This window comes from Pteropus alecto, unplaced genomic scaffold (genome assembly GCF_000325575.1).
Source record: "Pteropus alecto unplaced genomic scaffold, ASM32557v1 scaffold155, whole genome shotgun sequence".
NCBI classification, from domain to species: Eukaryota; Metazoa; Chordata; class Mammalia; order Chiroptera; family Pteropodidae; genus Pteropus; species Pteropus alecto.
In genome coordinates, this window is record NW_006438113.1 from 1,061,494 (window position 1) to 1,078,358 (window position 16,865).

General features: G+C 44.9%; 1 protein-coding gene and 1 pseudogene across 1 annotated transcript in view; both read left to right on the plus strand.

The window, feature by feature from the left end:
* Window positions 1–16,865, plus strand: part of GRID1 (glutamate ionotropic receptor delta type subunit 1) — a 672,081-nt gene that overhangs the window by 143,971 nt on the left and 511,245 nt on the right. The window lies entirely within an intron of this gene.
* Window positions 15,792–15,909, plus strand: LOC112482710 (annotated as a pseudogene).

Here is a 16,865-nt window from a genome sequence, read left to right on the forward strand (position 1 = left end):
GCTGAAGCCTCACTCTCTGCACTGAGGGCAAATGTTATCCTCCTAGCTGGAGGCCCACAGCCATGTCCTGGTGCAGTGTGTACCTGGCCCCTGACGCTAGGCCACCACTCCCTGCAGCTGTGGTCTGACGTTCCTCCTTTGACACTGCTTTGCTCTGCTTTGGTCTCAGGGCCAATCTTTTTCTTGGTGGTCATTGCATAGCTGATGACAAGGTGCTTAGGGAGAGCTTCCTGGAGGAGGTGACATGTAAGCAGGGCCTAAAGGACTAGTAGGAGTTAGGCAAGCAAAGGGCTCTGGGAGGAGGGGAGGAAGAAGAATTTCCCAGGAAGTGGGAAAAGTATACTGTAAGGCTGGGGTGGCTGCAGGGATAATGGGGAGAGGGAAAGATCATATGGCCGCATCGTAGGCAGTGGCCAGGGGTGAGGCTGGAACTATAGGCTGGATAGGCCTTAGAGTCCTCACTGATGAGCTCAGAATCCCTGGGTATCTGTGGGAGCCATCCCTTGCTACTTCACATGATGCCTCTAGGCTCTGTTCTTCATGCTAAATCTCTTTAGTCTAGAGATTCGAAGGCAGTCCTAGGGCTTGGAGGTCTTCTTCTTCAGAAAGCTCTGGTCCTTCTACTGCCTTGTTCAGATTCATTGGCTGCATATGAAAGGGAAGAGACTAATGCATGGATCTGTGATCTGACTGAGGACAAACCCTAGCCCCAGAGTTCAAGCTAGAGTCAGGTCCTGAACTTCCCAGAGTCAGGGCCTGAACTTCCCAGGTGACCTAGGTGTCAGTGAGTGACAGCGTATGTCTCTCTAGCCCTCATTCAATGCTGGGCACTTTAGCAACCCTTCTAGATGTGTTTGTATAATCTCTGTTTTACAGATAAAGAAACTGAGGCTCAAGAGAAGGAGAGGGACTTGCTCTAGGTCATGTGGCTGGAGAGTAGGGGACTGGCCAGATCTGATTCCCAAAGCCGGGTATCACAGCTCTGCTCAGAGCCTCCTAATCCTCATGGCAAAGCTGGGGGTGTGTGGAAAACACTACAGGTAGATTTTTCTTGATGCACAAGGATTTATTGTAACATTGTGGGTAACAGAAATGGCCAACAGCCTAAATGTTCATCTTCAGCAAATTAGTTAAATATGTTGTTATATACATTTAATGGAAAAGTGTAGTACTTTATGTACTGAGGCAATAGTTCCAACACATGGTACTGTCAGCTGATGAAAGCAATGCAAGAATGGTGGTGTGGAGTGTTGCTCTGTGCAAAAACAAGCTTATATGTGTGTGTATTTGAACACACATAGTCACAATAAAGAAATGCTATGTGAGGAAGGGAGACACAATGACTTGGGACAGGGATGGGAGATACAGTTTTCACTGCATTTGTTTTGTACCTCTTGAGTTTTGTATCAAGTTCAAAAAATAAGTAAGTAAATAGAAAAGAAAGCGTGGGCTGCCTCCCCTCCCTTCTACTTACTGTTTATGGTGATTTCTCTGAGCTCTAGCTTCCTCATCTAAGGAACAGGGATGGGAATTTCTTAATTACAGGAGTAAAGCACCCAGCAGAGTGCCTGGCAGCACATGGCAAGTGCTCTGTATGATAATAACAAACCATGTGTGGGAACCAGGAGTGGTAGCATTCTTCCCTCACAGGGCTGGGTGTGGGCACAGGGCCTCAGTAGTGTCTTGGTACAAGGAGTTTGGTTGTTTGCCCTTCTACCCTGGCTCAGGATAACCCTTGATAAAAGTGGTAAGGAGCATGGACTTGGGAGCAGTTTGCTTGGGTTAAATCCCCGAATGGCATTGGGCAAACACTCTCTGTGCAACAATCTCTTCATTTGTAAAATGGGGATAAAATAATCATTCCTGAAATGGTCAATGTGTGGGTTAAATAAATTAATATGCGCAAGGGCTTCACCAATCCTGGCACAGGCTAAGTGCTCAGTAAGACTACTCCAGAACTGTGCCCAGTGGCAGCCCCATTGCTGCTGAATCTTTCTTGTCCTCTGGTGTATCTCTGCTGTGGCTTGTTCTGTGGCCCACACCACATCTAAGTTGTGTTCTTCATTCTTAGGGAAACAGCGAGCTTGGGGGTCAGCTCTCTTGCCTTCAGGGGACACTCCAGGCTTTCCTGCAGTCTCACTGCATGGTCGCAGGTGGCTCTGGCAAGCCACTGTACCTTCTCAGCTGGACAGCCTGACTGGTTCTCACGGCAAATATCTGTCAGCTGTTGGACCTCACCCCAGAGTCCTTCTGAAGTGACACTCCCCTGAAAAAAGGAGAATTATTGGGACAAATGCTATTTTGATCAGTGTTCCATGCTGACAATGTCTCGTTTCTGGCCCCTGGCAAAGCAGGCCAGACAACTGAACTGTAGTGGCGAGTGATCTCATTAATAACACACATCATATCATTATGGCTTTAGTTTAAATTGAAGTAATAAATACTTTTTTAAGAAGAAATGAGTAAGTGAGTTTAATTGCTAAGGAACTTACCAAGAAGTTTGACAATAACTTTATAGGGACAAGTGTTTTGGGTTGTGTTCTTTGATTTAATTACAAAATAACTGTACTTCAGGGCATGTTAATTATAGCATTTGCTGGGAGATTAAAGTTCATTAACTCTGAAGTTCCCTCACCCCCTGTCAGATTCCAGAGCCTGTCTAGGAATGTGAGTTCGTGCCTGATGTAGGTGTGGAAAAAGGACAGGAAGGCAAGTCTGTGCTGGCCCCCACACATGCCCCATTGTTCAGCTGGGCCTGAGGGAGTTGGAACAAAAACTTGGCCAGAACTTCCGTGCTTTTCTCTTCCTGTGCCATGCAGCACTGTCCCCTCGGAGGACAGTTGTGGCCCAGGACATCCCCCTCCTGCTGACTCTGCTTCTGTAGGTCTCTTTGGCCCTGGCATACAAGAGGGAACAGGTTTTGTTGTTAAATACCAGAATTCCTGCAAGGACACCAATGAAATGTGGCCCCAACATCTGGGAGGACCATTGGTCCAAGTGGGATCCCTCATCCTAGTGAAATGAAATATTACATCCTCTTCATGGTCTCAGTTGAACCATCTCCTACCCTCCTATTGGGGAGAGCATGGCTCTTTCCTAATAGGATCCAGCAATGTCAGGAGAATACCTTTGTTTTTTAGGAATGAACAATATTGAGGCATAACTGGCGTGCAATAAAATACACTCATTAGACCTGTACTGTTTGATGAGTTTTGACAAATGTATGTACCAGCATAACCACAGCCCTAGTTGAGGTACAGAACATTGCCGGGTATAGAAATAGCTTTGTTTTGAAGAAATAAAATTATAAGTTACTTGCCCCTGGCCCCAGTTACTTCAGCACTGGTCCGGTGGCCACAGGTGTGCCTAGAGTGTGCGTACAGTATCCCTATAGCCACCTCTCTGCTCCTATGAGGAGTCTCAGGGACCCGAGGTGTCAGTGTGGCTGGCCAGGAGAGAGGGAGCAGGACGGGGAGGTGTGGAATGCGGGGGTGGAGGGGATTGGGCAGAGCCAGGGAAGCCCTTTGGCAGCTGTAGCTGGCACTCTGGCAGAAGTCACCTCCAGCAGGGAGGAGAGCTCTGACCATCTGCTTGCTGACCAGAGATGGCTCCTCAGCCCTTGCCCCTCCTTGGGCGGTGGCATTCGGGTGGTTAGGAGCACAAGTTTCAGAGTCAGGAACTATGTTACCTGCTCTACTGCTTATTGCTTCCTGGGTGAACTACATACCCTTCAGAGCCTTGGTTTTCCTGATCTGTAAGATGGGTATCACAGCTTCTCCTTCCTAGGCTGCTGGTGGAGCCTGGCCAAGCATGTGCTCAAAATGTAGTAGCAGAGTGAGAGCCTTAATGCTTTCAAAGTTTTCCTTTGCCTCTTTTAGAGAGATCTCACGTGATGCTACTCAGCTCTGAAGAAGCCTTTTTGGAGGCCCAGATGGTGGGTTTTTCTTGTGGGTTGCTCAGCACTGACTTTGCTGGGTGGGACTGATGGGGGGGGGTGGGCGCTATGGATCTTGCTTGGATTATGTCCAGACAACATCCCTAAAATAGCTTTAGAAGCATCCTTCTCTTTGGGAGTTTTGGGAGGCAGGAAGGCTCTGAGAGGCCCTAAGATGTTTTTATGTGAAGTGTCTGGCAGGAACCTCAGACATTAATCTGAAAGACCACTGTGGCCCCTGGAGCTTTGCACCCTGCACTGTAGTAACAGCCACTGTCTTTGCGGTGGGCCTCCACACCCTGCCCACGGTCACCTCCTCTCTTCCCTTCACCCCTCTGCTCCCCTCAGCTCCTTGCTGCTGCTTCATGAATGTGCCAGGTGTAGTCGGACTTCAGAACCTTTGTGCCGGCTGTTTCCTCTTTCTGGGGCGCTCTTCCCTCAGGTATCTGCAGGCTGCTTTCTTACTTTCAGGGCTTTACTTCAATTCCATTTGCTCTAAGAGGCCTCCCCTCACCAACTCATTAAAAAATGGAACTCCTTTTCCTTTTGACACCCCCTTGCCCCTTCTCTGCCTTATTTTTTTTCATTGAATTTATTACCATTCGTTATTTATTCCTCCCACTAGAATGTGAGTTCTATGCAGGCAGAGGTTTTGTCTGTTTTGTTGAAGAATGCTGCATATCCAGCATATAGAATAGCTCTTGGAACATTGTAGGTGCTCAAGAAATATTTGATGAGTGAGTGGATGAATCTACATTTGGGGGCATTTCATTGCCCATTTATTCTTACAGGAGGCATTTTCTTCTTTATTTGAAATTTCTAATTATAATAGTAATATGCACTTACTGTGGAGTCCAAATATATTTGAAGGCAACTCCCTGCCCCTACTCCTACCAGCAAACCAGCATATTTAGCTCACTGTGTTTCCTTCTATACCTTCCTCCTTGGCAAGTTTATAGGGAGTGGCTGTGTTCCCAGGGGCCAGGGCCTGATGAGAGTTCAGACAGGCCAAGCTTTTGAGAAAGTTTTCCCTGTAGTTTCACGGGAAGCATGAACACAGACTAAATGTTTATATCACGGTGTGATAGCAGTAGTCGCCTCTAGGATTTTGTGCGTGAGCTCGTTGGAGGATTTGGGTTCCATTTCTGCCTCAGCCTTTTTCTAACTTATCTCTGGGCACCTTGACAGCTCTTTCTCATCCTTAGTTTTTTCATTTTGGTAGTGGGCATATAAAAACGCCTACCTCAAGGGGTTCTTGGAGGTTGAAATAAAATGAAATGATGGATCTCAGAGCGACTGAGCTCCCTGTGGCCTCAGACCATTTCTCATTTTTCTTACTCCTCCTCAGTACCCAGGACAGCGCCAGCTGTACTGGCCTCTGATTGAGTTGAGCTTGTTGGACAAACTGCCTTGTGAGTCCTCAAGCCTAAAGTCACACTCTGCCCCAGGAGGCAGTGGATTTCGAATTACAGTTGGGAAGAAGGAAGGCTTATTTCAGGGTGTGAAATAGTACAGCATATTCACAAGAGACGAGGGCTGGGAGGGCCTGCAGCTTCCTCCAAGAACTGGGAAGTGATGGAAGATGACATTGGGAAGGGTGAGCGGAGCTGTGTCACCCAGACTTGGGGGCATCTGAGTGGCCCATGCGTCATGTCCATAGTAGGGTTCACCCTCTTCTGATGTGAGATGTGCGCTGTGACATTAAAGACTGTCTTCTTGCAGGTTCTCTCTTGTCTAGTGGGATGCTCAGGAATGGAAGCCTGGCCTCCTTGGTTGCATGACTCTAGAGTATGAAAAGGATAAAATTGCTTGTATATTGTGTGGCCAGTTCTCCATTGTAAAAAGCCCATGGTTTTGATTATGGGGGCAGCTGCCTACTCCATGTTTCCCAGTGGAGGCTCTGGGAGTGATGCCAAGACCACTTGGAACCAAAAGATGGGGATCACACCTGACATGGCCAGTTTTCCTGTGGGCAGCATTATGTCTCCTCTACAGACCTCTGTTTATCCAATTTCTTGATGGAAGTTACCCTCTAAGCCATGGGATGTGTGCCTGGCAGAGCTTGCTGTTGTACCCCCAAGCCCCATCTCCCACCCCACAGAAGCCTCCACGTGGGCCTGGTACACTCTCATTTGACTTTGGGTTTAATTGTTTTGTATCGCTTGGACTGCCTGTTTGCTTATTTGTTTATTTCCTGCACACATCCAGAGATGGTTCGTGGAGGCTTCTGATGAGGCTTAGAGAGACAATGAGGTTAAGAACGCTGCGGTTAGAAAATCAAGACAGAGCTCCAGTGGCTATACTGGCTGGAGAGTCACAAAGTTCGCTGTGATCATGCTTTCCTGGCAGCCAGAGTGAAGAGGGAGGAAGCTGCACCTTACAAGGCCTCCAGGTCCTAGGGAAGGAAGAAGCAGGGCAACTTGCTCCTCTGAGAGACCAGGCTTCTCCAGCCCTGCAAAGAATTCCCCTGGAGGGACTTGATCTGTGCAGGGGAGACTGAGGACAAAACGGGTGGTAACTCCTGCTCAACTTTAAAGCAAATGCAGAGGTGGGTTTTGTTTAGTGGTTTCTGTCAAGCGCTGTTCACTGACTGTGAAGTTTGGCCCTCTGACGGCCTAGCTGATCTCAGGTGGGAGCTCGCCTTTCCAGAAGAACGGCCAGGATGGGATGGTCCCATGTGATCTCCCTTTGGGCTAGCCTTGAGGGAAGTCATGGAATTTGTGCATTCCTGTTCTGCTGTTCTTTGTTGCCCACTGAGTTGGGCCTCCAGAATGTAATCAGTCCAGTTCTATTGGACAGACACCCACTGAGTTCCAGGTGCTGTGCGAGGGCCCTGGGAATGAGAGGTCAGCAAGGCAGGTATAGTCTTTGTGCCCTTGGCCCTAATAGTAACTGCCATAAGTGGGCATGAGGGTCGTGATGAAGGCTGTGCTATGAGGACCACAGGAGCTTCAACAGGGAACTTAGCCTGCCTGGCAGAGCCTGGGAAGGCCTTTCAGAGTCGAGTTGAGTCGAGCCCTGATGGGAGTGAGGAGGGCTGAACAGAAGGGAGAGCAGTGGGGAAGAGAAAGCAGGGCTATTCCAGTAGCTAAAAAAAATGATGCCTGGCTGTTTTCTAGAGTCTGGGACCAAGGACCAGGACATGGGGTGCCTGGCCCAGTGGGTAGAGGGGCTGTGTGTTTTGAGGGCAGTGGGGAAACATGGAAGGGTAGAACATTCTGCTTTATTTCCTTTGTGAGTTTTTCTTTGAGATTATTTTTTATTGTGTAAGACACAAAATGACTATGTTCTTGTTAAAAAATATAAACAAAATAGCTAAGGTAAAAATTATAAGTGCCCTCACAGCCTCCACTTCTTCCCGCCCCTTCCTTTGGTGGTAATTAAGGGCCTTCTCTGGGCATGTGACATGTACATCAGCCATCCACATTCACATACATGGTGCTTTTCAAAAGCAGAAGTAGGATCGTGCCTTACATGTAGTTTTGTGTGGTGCTTTTTACTTGGTTTGGACCTTTCACCCCATGTTGGTCCACTTGGTTCAACCTTGTTCTCCTTACCTGCTCCACAACATTCTTCAGAGTGAATGGTGGACTTTATTTATCTATTTCCTCCTTCAGGTGGTTTCTAGCTATTTTGCTCTTATAAGTGGCGCTATAATGCACACCCTTGAATGTACAGCTCTGTGTATATGTCTCAGTATTTCTATGGGATGGATTGCTAGAAAGTGGAGTTGCTGAGTTGCAGGGGACTCTGTTTTCCAGTTAGGAAGCTAAAAAGATAGTGATGAGCTGCCAGGTACCAAAATAAGACAGGCAGGAAGAAAGGTGTTTTGGAGGAGAACAGACCCTGTCTGGTTCCTGTTTTTTCTATGGCTTGGAGGAAGATAAATTCTTGGATGTCATGCTGCTGAGAGAAGTGTGATTAGGCAGAAAGTCAGGGACAAAATCCAAAATAAGAGAACCAGATGAAGTGGAACAGGGGCCCCCTTAGATGAGCAGCAGCTCTTATGAGAAGCAATTTGAGAATTGAGCCACTGTAGCTTGGTGGGGGAGGGCAAGGGGAGGTGGGTAGCAAGGCTGTGCTGTGTCCTGTCTGGTGGGGTGGAGCCAAACTGACATGAGTGCAGAGAGGAGGGCCCCCGAGGCAAGAGATATATTGTGATGAGGCCCTGGGGACCGGGGGCATTTTCTGGTTTCTCTGCCTTCTCTTTATGTCTTCTCTGCCTCTCACACTCCAGGCCCTCCTGAAACACATACTCTGGCCCCTCACAAGCACCATTTACAAGGGATACACATACAGGCCAGGCTTAGGGCCGGAACTCAGAGGCCTGCTTGGGGAGACTACACCCTCATCATGTGGTTGTCAGGATTTTGTTGCTGGAGACCCTCATGGCTCTGTGGCATTGGCACAAATGTAGGTATTAAGGGATGTTACTTGGTCCTTGTGACATGTACATGTGTGCCGGGAACTTCCCATTTTGCTTTTTCACTTTTTACTTTTTTTTATTGTGGTAAAATTTACACAACATAAAAGTTACCATTTTAATCATTTTTAAATGTACAGTTCAGTGGCATTAAGTACACTCCCATTGTTGTATAACCATCACCACCATCCATCTTGGGAATTCTTTTCAGCTTGCAAAACTGAAACTCAGCACTCATTAAACACTCACTTCCCATTCCCCCTCCTCTAGCCCCTGGAGGTGGAAACCACCATTCTACTCTCTGTCTCTATGAATTTGGCTACTCTAGGTACCTCGCATAAGTGGGATCATACAAGATTTGTCCTTTTGTGATTGGCTTATTGTATAGCACAGTGTCTTTAAGTTTCATCTGTTTTGTAGCATGTGTCAGAATTTCCTTCCTTTTTAAGGCTGAATAATATTCCATTGTATGTATGTACCTCATTTTGTTAATCTATTCATTTGTTGATGGATATTTGGGTTGTTTTCACCTTTTGTGCACTTTGCTTTCTGAGTGTATTAGAAAGAAGTATAGTCACTTGGGAGTCTGCGTGTGTGTATGTAGGTGGTATGGATTTGTGTGTGAGTGTGTATGGTGTGCATTTGCATGTTACAGCTTTTGGAAGACATTCATTTGTTCCGCACTCTGCCACCAAAGTCACCTTTCTTAAACTCAGTGTCCTGCTTAGAGCCCTGCGATGGTGCTCTGTCTCCTTCAGGTAGCCCATGTGGCCTTCATGGTCAACCCCAAGCCCCGCCTCTTTTCTCATCTCTCGACTCCTTATGTGCCAGCTACACAGGATATACCGGTGTGCTTTGGTTAGGGAAACACAGCCCCGCCCAGGTTGTTTGGAGAGAATTTAACATCGGGAACGACTGACATGTATCAGCAGAGGTGGAACATTTGAACTGGAAGCAACCCAGACCAACAACTGTAAGAAGGCAGGATACCTGGGGCTGAAGGAACAAGTGGAAGAGATGATTCTGGAGTCAGGACCACCAGTGGGAGCTGGGATGTCCCAGAGGGGCTAAGCTAAGGGCGCTAGGAGCATGGCAGAGGCACTGAGCCAATGCTTATTGTGTGAAATGGGTTACATGTAACAGAAATAGAAGGACTAGAGATCTAGAGCTTACACACACACACACACACACACACACACACACACACACACACGCACACACACACCCCTTAGTTGCTTGTGGTAATTAAAGTCAGAGGTGCGGATAAATGTAGTCTGTGGCCAGCCATGAATCTTGCCAACAGTCACCAAGAAAGATCAATAAATCTGCCTCCTTCTAAGTCAGCACAGGTTTCACTGGAGGGCCTAGGGCAGCTCAAGGTGAAATTCTTCCTGCAAACTTCTGGTTATGGCCTGTGTAGGGAGGGAAAATCAGGGTAAGAGTCAGGTGTACTCTTGACCTACAGGATGGGGATGGTGGGTCAGGGTACCTCAGAAGGAATGCGGGAGAAACATTCCTTCTTCTCAAGGGGTCCGCCTTGGACCTCCCTCTAGCCTTGGTGACTGCCACTGCAGTCAGAGGCCCTGGCTACAAAGCCAGGCCATGACCATGGATTGCTGCCCCAACCTCACCTCAGGATTGCAGAGGGCATGGTGAGATTTCTTGGCTCCCCACATCTGCTGGGCCAGGGGCAGCGAGGGGAAGAGGCATGTGTGGTGCCTTGGAGGCCATGGTGTGCGCGGGCTCACCGGAGCCACTGGGTCACCTCTTCCAACTCCATCTTGAGTGACAGCATTTTAGTAACTAGAAATTGGTCATGGTGGGAGTATTTACACCATGGAAATAAAAATCTGTGCACCATCACATTTTATTCTGGAGAGCCATTTTAGTATTGTACCACATGTCCAACTCTCAGGGTATATATTATCTGCATAGGGGTGAGGGACAAGATGGTGACACAGAAGATAAATAAGGGCATAGTTTATGTTGAAAGGAAAGCAGGTAACATGGGGCTAAATCATAGGAAGACTTTCTATGGGAGCCACACTGGACCCCAAAGGGCAGGGAGATATGAGTGAATGGAGACAAGGGTGCTCCAGGAGAGGAGCAGCCTTAGCACAGAAAATCATCAAAGTTTGGAGATAGGGAATCATGGGAAGTAAAATTAGGTGAGTTTGCAGGCAAAAATGAAGGGCCTGGTAAACTAGGTTAGAAGATTAGACTTTACCCTATAGGGCAGTTGTTCTTAGCAGGACAGTGGCTTATGTCTGGAGACATTTTTGGTTGTCATTGTAGGACAGGGGAGGAGTGCTAGAGGCATCTAGTGGGTAGAGGCCAGGAATGCTGCTAACATCCAATGCCCCTCCTCCCAGGACAGCCCCTGACAACAAAGAACTTTCTGACCCCAAATGGCAAGTAGTGCTAAAGTTAGGAAACCCTGCTATTAGAGCTAATGCAGGTTCATGGTCAAGGATGTATTAAGTCATATTTTTAGTGCACTGCATGGAATGAAGTAGGTGTGTGTATGTGTGTGTGCACACATATGTGACAAGAACTGGAAGAAGATTGGTTAAGGTGGGTGGAGTGGGAGGTGGGTATCAGATGCTCCCTCAAGTTTCCACTGCCACCCTGGAAGGGCAGTGGTTCATTGATCCCAAAGAACAGTGTGAGAGAGAGTTGGGAGGAAAGGCAGCAAGTCCGATTTAAGTCATGGATTTCTAGGGTAACAGAATGTTACCCTAGAAATGACTCTGTGCACCTCTTTCTTTTCAGAGGAGGGGGATAGAGCCTCAGAAAGTGCCAGCAGGTGCCTGTCGAGTTTGAGACAGCAGGAAATCAAAGAGAAGTGACTTTGGTCAGTTGAAAATGGGTGCTTCAGAAAGAGGGCCACCTGCTGCTTCTCTGGGCAGGTGTCAGAAGAGTCCTGGGCCTGGCAGACTGGCTTTCTTGTGGCCCCAGACAGCAGTTTCCCCTGTGCTCCTTGTGATTAGAATCTCAGACTGGTGCAACTTCCGTCCACTGCTTCTTTAGCTGGACCACTCTGACCCTCAGTTTCCTCTTCTGTTAAATGGAGATACATTAGTACCTATCTCATAGCATTGTCAGAATATTAAATGAGATCACTGGTGTGCCAGGCAGGGGGAGCAATGAATGGGTGTTGTGATTATCAATATTTTAACACAGGAGGTTGGCAGTGGTGGGTGGGGGATGGCAGGTGGAGCAGACATGTATCCTACAGCTCCAGAGCAGCTCTGCAAGCCCCCTGGAACCTGGGGTTAGGGGGTGCCATAAATGTCACCACCCCTCTAAGCTCTCTGGCACACATTGTTAGAAGCTTCCGCCTCCCTTGGGGAGTGGGTCTTGGCAATGGAATCTGTTGCCTTAGGCAGCAGGCTGAGGGGAGGCAGGTGGGAACAGGCCAGGCCTAGTGGAGGCTGGCTGCTTCTGGGCTGCAGCTCCTGTTTTCCCTCTGGGTTGATTTGTGGAAAGTGAACTGATTTTCCCGGAAGGGAGCAGGGGCCTGAGCCCACACTGGCTTGGGGATTGGCACAACTGAGCAGGTGGTTCAGCCACATGTCGCCCACCTGTCCTTGTCCTATAGGGAGTCCTTCAGCCTGGAGCAGGGAGAAGAGTGGGATTCAAACCCATGCAGCTCTTTTGCTCACTAACTTGAATAAATTAACCTCACATCTTTGCCATGGAGAATGCCCAATTCGCTGTAGCCCAGTGGGGTGCCTAGCACAGTGGGTACTCTGCCCTTGTGAGTTCCCTTTTCTTCCGCTCCCTATATGTGAGGCCAGCATCTGGATATGGCTCCACCACCTGGGGCCCCAGTGATATCAACTGTGAGCTCTCCCTTCACCCAGAGCACAAAAGCAAGGGCTCTCAGTGACTCCTAAAAATAAATAACTCTCTTAAGTATTGAGAATATGTATTTTCTGATTGCATAGACATAAACAACACTCAAATATACAAAATAAAAATCAAATTTCTCCTTTGCGCACCTCCCCATTGCACTCAGTTCCTTCTTGTCCCCAAGGCCACCACCGTTTTCTTCAGGGGGTCTCCCAGCAGGACAGTTACAGCTTCTTGCGCCCTGTGTGTGTGTTGGTGGAGAGGGGATGCTTATGTTCACGCCTCCATTGACTTTGTCATGTATGTCACTTCGAATATGTGTCACTCAGCAGTGCTAGTTGAAGGTCTGTTCTGCTAGGACTTGCAAAGCATGGGTTGGGCAGGGCAGGGTATAGGCCTGGATACCAAGTCCCCATCAGCCCTGCCCTGGCTAACCAGTGGGCCTTGGGTGGGTCTCTTTCTCTGAGACTATTTTCCTGCCACTAATCAGGACTAGGGGTGGTCTCTGTGGCTCTGACATCTCTACTTGTGTGTCTCGTGTAGCAGCTGTGCAACAGAAGCACATTAGAGGATGTGTGGTGGGTGCTTCTCCTTGAATTAATTTTCCTGCATGGAAACGAACTGATAATGGCCAATTCCAGGTGCAAATCAGCTCCAGGTGCAGCTCAGCCTGAGCAGGCATGATGGCTTCTGTACTATAAATACCTTCCCTGGAACTAGGGCAGCCCCAAGAGTGGCCCCAGTGCTTCTCAGCACCTGCACAGCTGTCAGGAGCATCACCTGTTCTGCCTGGGGTGCCCAGCCCGCTGACTGCTCCTGGGGATTTCACATTTCTTGGCCTAGTTCAGTGCTAGGCCCCTTGGATGTATTTGTTAATTTTCACAAAACCCTGGTAGAGTGGTCTAATTAGCAACAGTGGATGGTGGTTTAGCACTCAGCCTCTGGTGTATACCATCTGAGTTCAAATCCCATCTCCATCCTTTCTAGCTAATGTGAACTTGGGTAAAGTATTCAATCTGTGTATATCTCTGGTTGCCCATAGGCTTCTACAGTGTAGCATTCTAGTGAGGTTTAGAAAAGCTGGCACTGGGATAACATTTAGTGCCTGGCATGTCAAAGTGCTTGTCAGATGTCTGGTATTACTATCAACTTCATTTTGCCAATGATGAAATTGAGCCTCAGGGAGACTAAGTGATTTGTCTGAGGTGAAAGATCCAGCAAGTGGCAGGGCAGGTATATTGACCCCAAAGACCATACTTTTCCTACTACAACCCACTTGGATCTGCATCTTCTGAGGATTGTTAATTGAGGGGTCAGATGCTCAAGTAAAAGTTAAAATGGACCTGGGGAAGTCTTTTTCTTGATTATACCCCGGGATGTCCACTTAGACCAATGATAACATGGAAAAGCTGCCTCTGGGTTTCTAGTTTTTCCAGTGTGGACCTCTAAAGCTAACCTACAGGAATAGGTGGTTCTGCTTAAGTCTCTGCACCTCAGTTTGCTTCTCTATAAATGAATAGATCGGACCTGCTGAAGTTCGTGCTGCATCAACTTCTATATTTTATAACTGTTGGGTACTTTCCCCACTGAGTGTCACCCAAGGAGGTGAAGGGGTGATCACTTATCATAGAAAGGGAAGAAACACTTCATGAGCAATTACCGTGAACTAGCATTGGGCTTGGTGTATAAAATTTGATCTCATTTAATTGTCTAACAGCCTTGAAAGATAGGTACTTTTGATACCATTTTCTAGATGAGAAAACTGAAGATAGGAGAAGTTATATAATTAGACTAAGGTCATGCAGCTAGAAGGTTACAAAAACTGATGGTTATGTGACTTCAAATTCCATTGTTTCTTAGAAAGGCAGAAGGATCTCAAATCAATTACCTCAGCTTCCATCTAAAAAACTAGAAATAGAAAAGCAAAAGAAATCCAAAATAAGTAGGAGAAAATAAATAATGTAGATAAGAGTAGAAAACAAAGAAAGAGAAAACAACAACAACAACAACAACAAAAAAAAACCAGAGAAAATTAATGAAACCAAAAGCAAGTTCTTTGTGAAAATAAAACTGATAAACCTCTAGACAGTGATTAGGAAAAAAAGAGAGAACAAAGACACAAATTATTACCATAAAGGATGATGAGAAAAGGGACATTACTACAGATTCTACAGACATTTAAAGAATAAGAGACTATTGTGAAAAACTTTATGCCAAAAATTTGACAAACAGGCTGAAATGGACAAATTCCTAGAAAGACACAAACTACTAAAGACCAGAAGTAGAAAACCTGAATAGCTCTATATCTATTATAAAGAAATTAAATTCATAGTTTAAAAAACCTCTGGGAAGGAAACTCCTAGCCAAGATGGCTTGACTATTGAATTCTGCCATATTTAGGGAAGAAATATTATCAATTTTACAGTCTTCTCGAAAATCGAAGAGAAGGGAATATTTCCCATCTTATTCTGTGAGACCAATACTATCTGGATACTAAAACTGACAAAATGTTATAAGAAAACTAAACCACTATCCTTCATAAACACAGACACATAAAAAACCTCACAAAATATTAGCAACAGCATATAAAAAGGGTACTTCATTATGACCAATTGGGGCTTAGACCAATGATGTAAGGTTGGTTTAGCATTCAAAATTCAGTTGATGTAATTCACCATGACTACAAAGTTACAAGGAAAAGCCATTTAATTATGTTGCCGAAAAAAGCATTTGACAAAATCCAACATCCAACTCTATTAAAATTTCAGCGAACTAGGGATATATAAAGGATTTTTTTTTTTTCAAACTTGTAAAGGGCATTTATGAACAGCCTATAACTAACATCATACTTAATGGTGAAAGACTGAGTGCTTTCCCCTTAAGATCAGAAATGATTCAGGGATGTTCTCTCTTACTACATCTATTCAACATTTCACTTGAGGTTTTAGCTGGTACAATTAGATAAGAAAAAGAAATAAAAGGCACCCAGATTGAAAAGAAAAAACTAAAACTTTGTATTTATTGATGACATGATCATCTATATGCAAAATTCAACAGGTCTACAAAAAATCTACTAGAATATTAAATTAACATGTGAGCTTAGCAACATTGTAGACCAAAAAAAAATCAATATACAAAAATTCATTGTATTGATATAATAGCAATAGACAATTAAAATCAAAATAAAAATACTATTTACAATAGTATAAAAAAATGTGAAATACATAAGGATCAATCCAACAAAAATCAGCAAGGTCTGTACTCTGAAAACTATAAAACATTGCTGAGAGAAATTAAACAAGATTCAAATAAATGGAAAGATATATTGTGTTCATAGATTGGAAGACTCATTACTATTAAAATATCAGTTCTCAAACTAATCCGTAGAGTCAATTCAATCCTAACAAAAATCCTAGCATTTTTTTTTTTGTGGTAGAAATTGACTTGCTGATTTTAAAATTCATATGGAAATGCAAGGTATCTAGAACAGTCAAAACAACTTTGAAAAGGAAGAAGAAACTTAGAGGACAAACTACATGCCTTCAAGACATTAAAAAAACTACAATAAAGGAGACACTGGTCTGTGGCCACGCTACCCTGGACAAGCCTGATCCCGTCTGATCTCGGAAGCTAAGCAGGGTCGGACCTGGTTAGTACTTGATGGGAGACCACCTAGGAAGACCAGGTGCTGTTGGCATAAAAAATAAAAATAAGGGATTATAAGGTTAACCAAGAGTTTCCCTGCCTAAAAATTAAAACATAAATAAATAAATAAAAAATAAATTCTGTTAAAAACAAAAAGGAGACACTGTTTTTGGTATAAACAGACAAATGGACCACTGCAATAGAACAGGGAACCCCAAAATAAACCCCCACATGTATAGATGATTGATTTTCAACAGTGGTGGAAGCAATTCACTGGAGAAAGAAATAGTCTGTCAACAAATGGTGCTGGAACAAGTAAATATGTGCTAAGAAATAAACTTCAATCTGTACCTTGTACTATATATAAAAAGTAAGTAAAAGATGGATCACAGATATATGAAAAATCTAAAACTAAAACTATGAGAAAACAATAAAAAATCATTTTGGTATTAGGTTAGGCAAAGATTTCTTAGATACAACACCAAAAGCACAGTCCATAAAAGAAAAAAATTGATAAACTGGATTTAATTAAAATGACAATCTCTTTAAGAATTAAGAACTCTTTAAGATCTCTTTTAAATTAAGCTCTTTGAAAGACACTGTTAAGAGAATAAAAAGACAAGTCACAGACTTGGAGGAAATATTTACAAATCACATGTCTGATAAAGGAATCATATATAGAATATAGAGAACTCCTAAAACTCAGTAATAAACAACACAATGAAAAATGGGCAAAATATTTGAATAGATATTTCACCAAAGAAGATATATGAATGGCAAATAGGCACATGCTTGTTAGTTAGGGAAATGCAAATTAAAATTACAATGAAAAGCTTCTATATACCTATTAGGAAGGCTAAAATTAAAAGAGATCCATAATACCAAGCATTAGTGAGATTATGGAGCAGCTGGAATCTTTATACACTGCTAGTGGGAAAGTGAAATGGCACAACCGCTTTGGGGAAGTTTCATAGTTTCTTAAACAGTGACATATACACCTACCACATT